Source organism: Silene latifolia, chromosome 6 (genome assembly GCF_048544455.1).
Source record: "Silene latifolia isolate original U9 population chromosome 6, ASM4854445v1, whole genome shotgun sequence".
In the NCBI taxonomy this organism is placed as follows: Eukaryota; Viridiplantae; Streptophyta; class Magnoliopsida; order Caryophyllales; family Caryophyllaceae; genus Silene; species Silene latifolia.
The window spans coordinates 93554064-93563335 of record NC_133531.1 but is presented as its reverse complement, the minus strand read 5'-3'; the positions used below and the strand labels follow the sequence as shown (position 1 = coordinate 93563335).

Genomic DNA, 9272 nt, shown 5'->3' with positions numbered 1-9272 from the left:
GCTGATCGTTTGCGGGCTTGGGCCGGACATGGGCCGGGCCTAACCTGTAAAAATGTGTCCGACGGGCTTAATTTTCATGTCCGTGCCCGCTATAGCGGGCCTATTATAGTTGTCCATATCCGCCCATTACTAATTGGCGGGCTTGCCCATGACTTACTAATTTAAAACATAAATAGCTGAAAGTCTGAAACATAAATGAAGCTGCTATAATACATAAAAAAAAGGCTGTTACAAAAACATAAAATAGGCCAAAATGTAAACTTTCATCAAATTATCACTGTATGCCAGTTTGAGAGTATAAACTTAAAATTGTTTCTCATACATAATGTCTCAAGGTTTATAAATAAAAAGATTCAATGTCACATGAAGGCAAAAACATCTTCCTCGTCCATATCTTCGCCTTCATCGTCATCTAAGCCAAATGTATCACCATAGCCAACCAAAAGTGAATGACCTTCAAAGAAAAAAGAAATAATGAACAACGTAGAATAAGAAACCGTATTATATTTAGCGCTTGTTGAAAAATAAATATAAGAAAGTAATTTACTCGATGACAATTTTTTAGCTCGTAACCAATCCTCATAACAAGCAAGGGCTTCAATAGCGGACTTTCCTAGAGACGCTCTCCATGGGTTGATCAATTTCTTACCCATACTAAATGCATATTCTGAAGGGACAGTAGATACGGGAATCGCCAAAATATCACGAGCCATACATGAGAGGTTCGAAAATCGGATAGAATTATTTTTCCAATATGGCAAAACATCAATATCTTCAACCCTCTCCTCTAAGTACAACTCTAGTTCTGACTTTTGGTAATCAGACTTCCTTTTCCTATTCATAAAGGCTATAAAGCCTATCTCGTCTTGATCCATAACAGCACTACTAGTGGCAGTATTAGTGCTACTAGTTGTAAAGGAAGAAGTGGAAATGTGATCAGATGGCCCTTTATAATAATTAAACAATTCAATCAAAGTCCCCTTAATATGCTGAGCAATTTCCTTAGCGTATGCATCGCCAAACAACTGTTCATAACAATACTCAACCTTGTCCAATTTATAACGAGGGTCCAAGACGGCAGCACAAGAAAGCAATAGACTGTAATCTGACCAATATTTCTCAAATTTCGTTTCCATCTCCTCTACCATAGTACACAAAGAATTTAAGGGGCTTTTTGAAACCTCAGTCAATTTTTTGTGAATCTTCCATACTGCATTAAAATAAAGATTTGAAGTCGGACTCTTAGAGGCTGAAAACATGTTAGTGACGTCATAGAAATTTTTTTAAAAATCATGGAGCTCTGAAACTCGTTTCCACTCTTCCTGTGTGAGAGCAAAGTCTTTATTATACCTATCCCGACCAACTACATGATCAACTACCTCTTTATAGTAAAGAAAGCGATCAAGCATTAAGAAAGTGGAATTCCACCTGATAAGATTATCCCCACGCAACTTTTTTTTTTGTATTCAAACGAAACATTGTTTCAGCTACACCAAAAAAATGTTTCTTCTTAGGGATTGAATGTTTCAAATGCTTGACTATACTTCTAATTTTTAACACCACATCATCAATCAAGCGTAGTCCAGCTTGTACAACAAGATTAATTATATGACAAGCACACCGAATATGAAAAAATTCACCACCAAAGAACAAAACTTTCTTTCTTGATATAGATCAGATTTGAGATAACCAATCATTGTATCATTATAGGATGCATTATCTAATGTGAAGCCTAAGACTTTACTATCAATTTTCCATTGTCCCAAACACAAAGCAATCTCATCAGCTAGAGATCGACCATCAAATGGTGGTGTCAAAGCTGCAAATTTAATTATTCTCTTCTGCAATTCCCAACTACTGTCAATCTAATGGCAATAATACACATATATTCATCATCAGTGTGCTCACTTCTCCAATTATCTGTGGTAAAACTAATTCTGCCACAAGTATTTTGAAGTAGTTCAGCTACATCATGTTTTTCGTCCTTCAAATATTTCATAGCATCTCTTTTCAAAGTATGCCTACTTATTATATTAAACTGAGGACACATTGTCCTAATCATGTATTTGAACCCGGGTTCTTCACAAGTAGTAAAAGGATGCGCACCAGCTACAACATATATGCATATAGCTCTACGAACCTCTTCTAAATTAACAGACGGATTTTTCATAGACAACAATGTGCCACTACCAGTTTCAGTACCAGCTAAGCAATAGTTCCTAATGTCTTGATTAAATCGTTTAGGACAAGTATGGATATGCCTTTTAAGATGAGATGTCCCACTATTTTTATTAGCAGTTAAAACAGTAGAACAATAATAGCAAGTGGCTTTTACCGATTTATCAGGAAGTACTTCTCTGGCCATGTGTTGCCACACCTCTGACTTCAATTTGCTTCCCTTATCATTCACTGGTGGTCCCTTAGCATTACAAGGAAGTTCCTCTTCCTCATCGACCACTACTATTGGCGATTTTACGTTCCCTGGCGCCATTATACTACAAACAGAGACAACAGATAAAAAAAACATAAACAACATTGAATTACATTATAATATTATAATACAAAACAATATTTCAAAAACTAAACAAATATACACAACACTGTAAACATTTGCAGTACATGGTGATGTTAAGATTGTTAGCCCCCAAATTATTACCTCTGTTATTAATTATTATGACTCTATATATAATAGTAGAAATTTCATACACATCGCATGTATCTGACAACAATTATATCTGATTTCCAAATTTTGATTGAATTTAAGACAACACACAGTAAAATCGAATCACAAAACTAAAAATAAAAATCAATTTGATGCATAGAAATTAGAATACATACCTGATAGATCTGACGAACTATGTAGTTTGACAAGATGCAATACTATATCTAAAGAAAGATTGGGATAATTAATTGAAAGATAGATTGGGAATTGAATTGATGAACCAAAAGTTGGAAAAGGAAGGGTTTGACAATTTAGGAAATAAGGAATTAGGGATTAAGAGAAAATGAAGGTGTTGGCAGTTGAGTCGTATGAAGAATGAAGGATACTTGAAGGGTTTTGACTTTTTTTTAGTGTTATTAATTATATTATATTGATGTAGTGTATAAGCGAGCTTGACGGGCTGCCCATGGACAAATTTGTTTAGTCCGTACCCGTCCGTTAAAATAGCGGGCCAACTTGAACTTGTCCGTTAATCATTTTTTAAAATATTTTACGAGTCCAAGCCAGTTTCAATAGCGGGCTGGACGGGTTGGCCCGGAGATGATCAGCTCCATGTTCCAGCAGGTTGAAGAAGTCATAGTCAGTCTCTCAGAAAGGATTACCCGACTTGAGGACGCCTACCATCGGCTAATTTTCAACCCACCAACACCAATACCACGCCCAAGGGAGGGTCCTCCAAGCACCCGAAACTCCCAGTTCCATAAAGGCTTACTCCCGCGACCATTCTGGCATGCGTCGTACAATAATCAACCCCACAAAAACTAATCCCATAAGAACATCCCCTACAAAAACTACCGGCCGAGGAATACCCCTCCAAGGTACCCTCGCGATCCCGAAATCAACGTTATTTGGAGAGACGACGCATAGAATATCTACATCGCTTCGGGAAAGAGCAAACGGGCAAAAGAGATCGGTCACCTTACTCGGTCCGGACGCCCCTACCAGAATCCGAACAATACAACAACCATTCCAACAACAAATGACCAAGTCGTCCCAGCTGCGGACGCTCAACCCAAGGTTCCCAAAAACTCAATCCTTAAACAACTGCAAAAGGCGATGGCCGAAATTTCAATTTGGCAACTGATTGCTACATCCTTCGAACATCGGCAAGCTTTGCTACAAGCCTTGGGAAAGTTGACAGTTCCCTTTACCTTCTCTCCTGAAGAAGTGGTAGCACACATGACCAGGGATGTCCCTGACCTGAACAACCCGGTCATCTTCTCCGACGAAGATATCCCTCCATTCGGAACCAACCACAACCTGGCCCTATACATCACTGTACAGTGTCTCAAGAAGAATTTACCCATGGTTCTTTTGGATGACAGATTTGCGGTCAACGTCATTCCCCTAAAGACGGCTCATAAACTGGGTATCAAGGAAGCTGACTTCGTCCCGACTAATCAAGGAGTACGTGCTTATGACGGTACTCGTCGTAAGGTCGTAGGGCTTATCACCTTGACCATTGCAACTGGACCCCTGGAAAGACAAGCCAGTTTTGAGGTGGTCGATATCGACGCTTCTTTCAACATTCTTCTAAGACGCCCCTGGATTCATGCAGCCAAGGTTGTCACCTCAACCCTTCATCAGAAAATCAGGGTCCCTTTCTACGGGAAAAAATCATGATTCCCGCATCCCTGATCAAGGCTATCATGAAGAAGGGAATAGCCTCTCAGGCCATTGAGGAGGACGACGACGAAATGTGGGGATTCCAAGCTGTGAATGCCTTAACCGATGAATCAACACCCTTTGATTGTGACTCGTTCTCGAACCTCACAGTCAACCGCATTTTGATGCGCCAGGGTTATTTCCCGGGCCTACCTCTCAACCCACTGAAGAGCGCATTGCCTCCCATGAAACAGGCTAAGGTCCCCAACATCCCCTTTGGGTTAGGCTATGAGCCTACCAATGAAGACATCCAGGAAATGAATCTCCTAGTATGGAAGTGCAAAAAGCACGGAGTCATCCTCCGACCTTACAACTTGACTCTTAACTGATACTTCGTCCCCGAGGGAGAGTCCAAGCTCTTCAACGGCTTTCCTGAGCAAATCTACGACCCCGTAGCAAAGGTCAAACACCCGGGCGTAGAAGTCTTTCAAGACTTCTACTTCATCCCCGACAACACCAAAGCTGCGTCAACCAAATCTGAATCAACCCCTTGTCTAGACGGGCAAGCCGTGAGTCTCCTCTTCGAGACAACATCAAGCACCTCGACTATGAGGACATCATCAAAATTTCTCTAAAAGGCAACCAGTTTGATCCCACTGCCTTAATCTCTGATGCTAACCCAGAGAAAGCTACACAAGGCTGGAGGAAAACTGTCAAGTGGACCGACCGTCAGGGCCGCATTCTCAAGATCACAACCGGAGAAGGCCCTATGTTCAAAGAGGGAAGCGAAGATGAGAAGGAGTCTGAGTGTGAGTCAGAGTCTGTTTTAGTTCCTAGCACTCCTGATGTCCCAATCAAAGTCCCATTTCCACTGTTTTATCACAAACTTGTGGCTGCCTCAGAGGCTGAGTCAACTAGGGTCATCCTCACTCCCGCGGAAGGTAGCAACCTGGAGCTTGTTCTAGGGGCCACCTCCTCGACTGCGTCACCTCTGACTGCCCACGATATGTCTGTCATGTCCGAACTTTTCGCTCACGTCACTTAATGAATGCTAAGTTTGCTTACGACTCATCTCAATTTAACTACAATGCAATTCTGATCGAATATGAGGAATTTGACTTGAGTGACTACCCACCTCACCTAGCCAAAGAGCTTGACAAACGAGAGGATATGACACCCATCATCGAGGAGACCGAACCTATCAATGTAGGAACCGACAACACACCTCAAGAACTTAGGATAGGGACCACTCCTGACCCTCGAAAAGACATAAGTTTATCGACCTCTTACACGAATACAAGGACGTATTCGCATGGTCCTATAAAGACATGCCTGGGATCGATAGAGATATTGCAGAGTACAGGATACCCATTAAACCCGGAGCTATGCCCTTGAAACAGAAGTTGCGCCGTATGCGCCCAGAATGGGTCTTGAAAATCAAGGAAGAGGTAGACAAACAGTTCAAAGTCGGATTCATCAAAGTGTCTGAATATTCTGACTGGGTGGCCAACATAGTCCCCGTACCTAAGAAAGACGGCAGAATTCGGGTTTGCATCGACTTCAGGGACCTGAACAAAGCGAGTCCAAAAGACGACTTCCCTCTGCCACATGTTGACATCCTGGTAGACAACACCACCGAGCACGCCCTTCTATCATTCATGGACGGGTATGTTGGGTACAACCAGATCAAAATGGCTGAGGAAGGCATGCACAAGACTGCATTCACTACATAGTGGGGTACGTATTGCTACACTTTCATGCCCTTCGACCTCATCACCGCCGGAGCAACCTATCAAAGAACCGCCAACACTCTCCTACACGACATGATGCACAAGGAGGTAGAGGTATATGTCGATGATATGATCGTCAAATAAAAAGAGCGGGACGGCCACATCAGCGCCCTCCGGAAATTCTTCGCTCGCCTTCGAAAATACAACTTGAGACTAAATCCTCAGAAGTGTGCATTCGGGATCACCCCCGGAAAAATCCTGGGACACGTCATCAGCAAAAGGGGCATCTAAATTGATCCTACCAAAATCAAAGCTCTTCAGCAAATGCCTCGGCCTAAGAACGAGAAGGAGAATCGGGGATTTCTCGATCACGTCCAATACATCAGCCGCTTCATAGCCAAGCTCACCATGATTTGTGAGCCTATCTTCAAGAAGCTTCGCGCCTCCGATCACACCGATTGGGACGATGATTGTCAAAAAGTCTTCGACAAGATAAAGGAAATCATATCCAAACCTCATGTCCTCATGCCACCTCAACAAGGAATTCCCTTATCCCCATACCTAACTGTCACCGACACAACCATGGGAGCAATGCTAGCATAAACAGTCGACGACGAAGGACGAGCCATCTACTACATCAGCAAAAAGTTCATCGAATACGAAACAAGATACACCCAACTGGAAAAGACATGTCTTGCCCTGGTTTGGTCGACAAAGACGCTGCGACATTACATGCTCAGCTACACGGTTCACATCTACTCCAACATGGACCCGGTCAAATACATCTTCGAAAAACCCATACTAAATGGAAGGCTGTCTAGATGGACACTCATGCTATCCGAATTTGACCTCAAATTCGTACCCCTCAAGGTTATCAAGGGAAGGGCAGTCGCCGATTTCCTAGCAGAAAATCCCATCAAAGAGGACCCAATGACCGACATGTGGTCACTTTCTGATGAATACATCCTTTGTGCCGATACCGAGGCATGGGACCTATACTTCGATGGTGCATCAAACCTGAGAGGCTTCAGGCTAAGAGTCCTTCTAATAACACCATAAGGGGAACATGTTCCGATCTCAGTCAAGCTAGACTTTGCCATCACCAACAATGCCGCCGAATATGAAGCATGCCTCATCGGCCTACAAGCAGCCATAACACTTGGCATCAAGAGTTTGAGGGTCCATAGCGATTCCTCACTCATCATCAATCAGGTGTCCGGATCATGGAAAATCCGAAGCAACAGCTTAGCACCCTATCAAGCAAAAATCAATCGAGAGGCCGAATTCTTCGACCAAATTGACTACTTCCACTTGTTACGGGAGGAAAATCAATTTGCTGATGCCCTAGCAAAACATGCCGCTCTCGTCAACATACCCGACGACATGACATCGATGCCCCTATATGTCGAGAGAAGGAGCGAGTCAGCTCACATCTGCACCATCAACAATGACGAGGAAAACCATGTCGAACCTTGGTACCAAGCCATCCTAAACTACAAAACAAAAAACGAATTCCCTCTCAACTCTAATACAAGAGGACAAAGAGCCATCCATTTACTTGCATCACAATTCGTGATAAACCAAGAACAACTATACAAAAGAACACCTCAAGAGATCCTTCTCCTTTGCATTGATCACCACAAAGCCAAGAAAGTCATGGGAGAGGTCCACGACGGAGAATGTGGCCCTCACATGAGCGCAATAATGCTAGCCCGAAAAATCATACGGTTAGGCTACTATTGGACCACCATGGAAGTAGATTGTAGAAACTACGTTAAACATTGTCGTAATTGCCCTATCGTCCCCAACCCAACGGAGCGGTAGAGGCAGCAAACAAAACTCTTGTCACCATCATAAAAAAGATGCAAGATAATTACCGCGATTGGCCGAGCAAACTCCCAATTGCACTATGGGGATATCGAACCTCCATCCGAACTCCAACATGAGCCAGGCCCTTCTACCTAGCATACGGTATAGAGGCAGTTCAACCAGTAGAGTTAGAAGTCCCATCTTTATGCATCATACTGGAAAGTTAAGTTCCTGAGGCGGAATGGACCCGTCGGAGGTTCGAACAACTCACGCTTCTAAACGAACGATGACTCAACGCCTTACACAACGTTCAGCTATACCAACGACGTATACAACGGGTATTCAACAAAAAGGTTAAACCCATAAACATTAAGGAAGGCGAATTGGTCCTCAAGTCGGTTCGAGCACCCTTACCCGTCGATCTGAGGGGGAAATTCAAACCCAACTGGGCCGGGCCATACCTGGTCAAGAAAAAACTTTCGGGGGGCGCAGTGAGACTGAGTGACCTAGACGGGGAGGATTTCACAAACCCGACCAACCTAGACCAACTCAAGAAATACTACCCTTGAACCCTAACGACCAACAAACCTTTCCATTGTTTCACAACTAGTGACCACAATATCCCTTTCAAGTCAACTCCTCAGCACGTTCTGATTTGAAATTGCATGTTTTATCGAGTCTAAGTTATGGCACCTTGCCATGTTTCAAACGACCTTCGATCTGTCAAAGGCAACATCCATTTACACTCAAACAAAATAAACAAACACCTGAACTACGAGCATAGTTTGATTTCACCTCTTCAGGTGGATATGTAGGCAGTCCTTTCTTACACAAGAAGGATACAACCACAACAATCAAATAAAATAAACAAAACATTCGAACTACGAGCATGGTTTGATTTCACATCTTCAGGTTGATATGTAGGCAATTCTTTCTTACACAAGAAGGATACAACCATCCCCACACCAAAAAACAATCACCCATACCGACTTCAAAACAAAGAGAAGGGGAAAACATTCCCTTTTACACAAAAAAGCAAGAAAGAAAAGCCTTTCTCCCTTCCCACAAAAATCCCCTTTCACAAGTGCAACGTTTAGGATAATTCAAACTGAATTGCCTTTACAAAATGAATGGAAGAAATAACAAGCGTTCACAAGCAATCCTCTTATTTAATTAATAATGAGAAGGATTACAAACTTGACAACAAATAAAGCTAAGCAAGTCTACAACTTGTCAAAGCTAGGATATCGACTAAGACATCTCACATAGTAAAACTAGCGCAAAAATACACAATACTTAGCTAGTACAACATAATAAAAACACACAACACTATTACAACATAATAGTAAAACGGGTAATGGAGGTCTTCATTCTTCCATTCTACCTTTGCCTTTTCCCCCGGGGTA

At 42.5% G+C, this 9272-nt stretch overlaps 1 long non-coding RNA gene across 1 annotated transcript; it reads right to left on the bottom strand.

Annotated features, from left to right (window-relative positions):
• Positions 1-370: 370 nt before the first annotated feature.
• Positions 371-3012, bottom strand: LOC141658852 (uncharacterized). Its single transcript, XR_012549476.1, has 3 exons — positions 2839-3012; positions 2336-2495; positions 371-454 (listed from the first exon to the last, which is right to left on the bottom strand). It is a non-coding gene; the product is annotated as an uncharacterized LOC141658852 (long non-coding RNA).
• Between the last annotated feature and the right edge of the window lie 6260 nt (positions 3013-9272).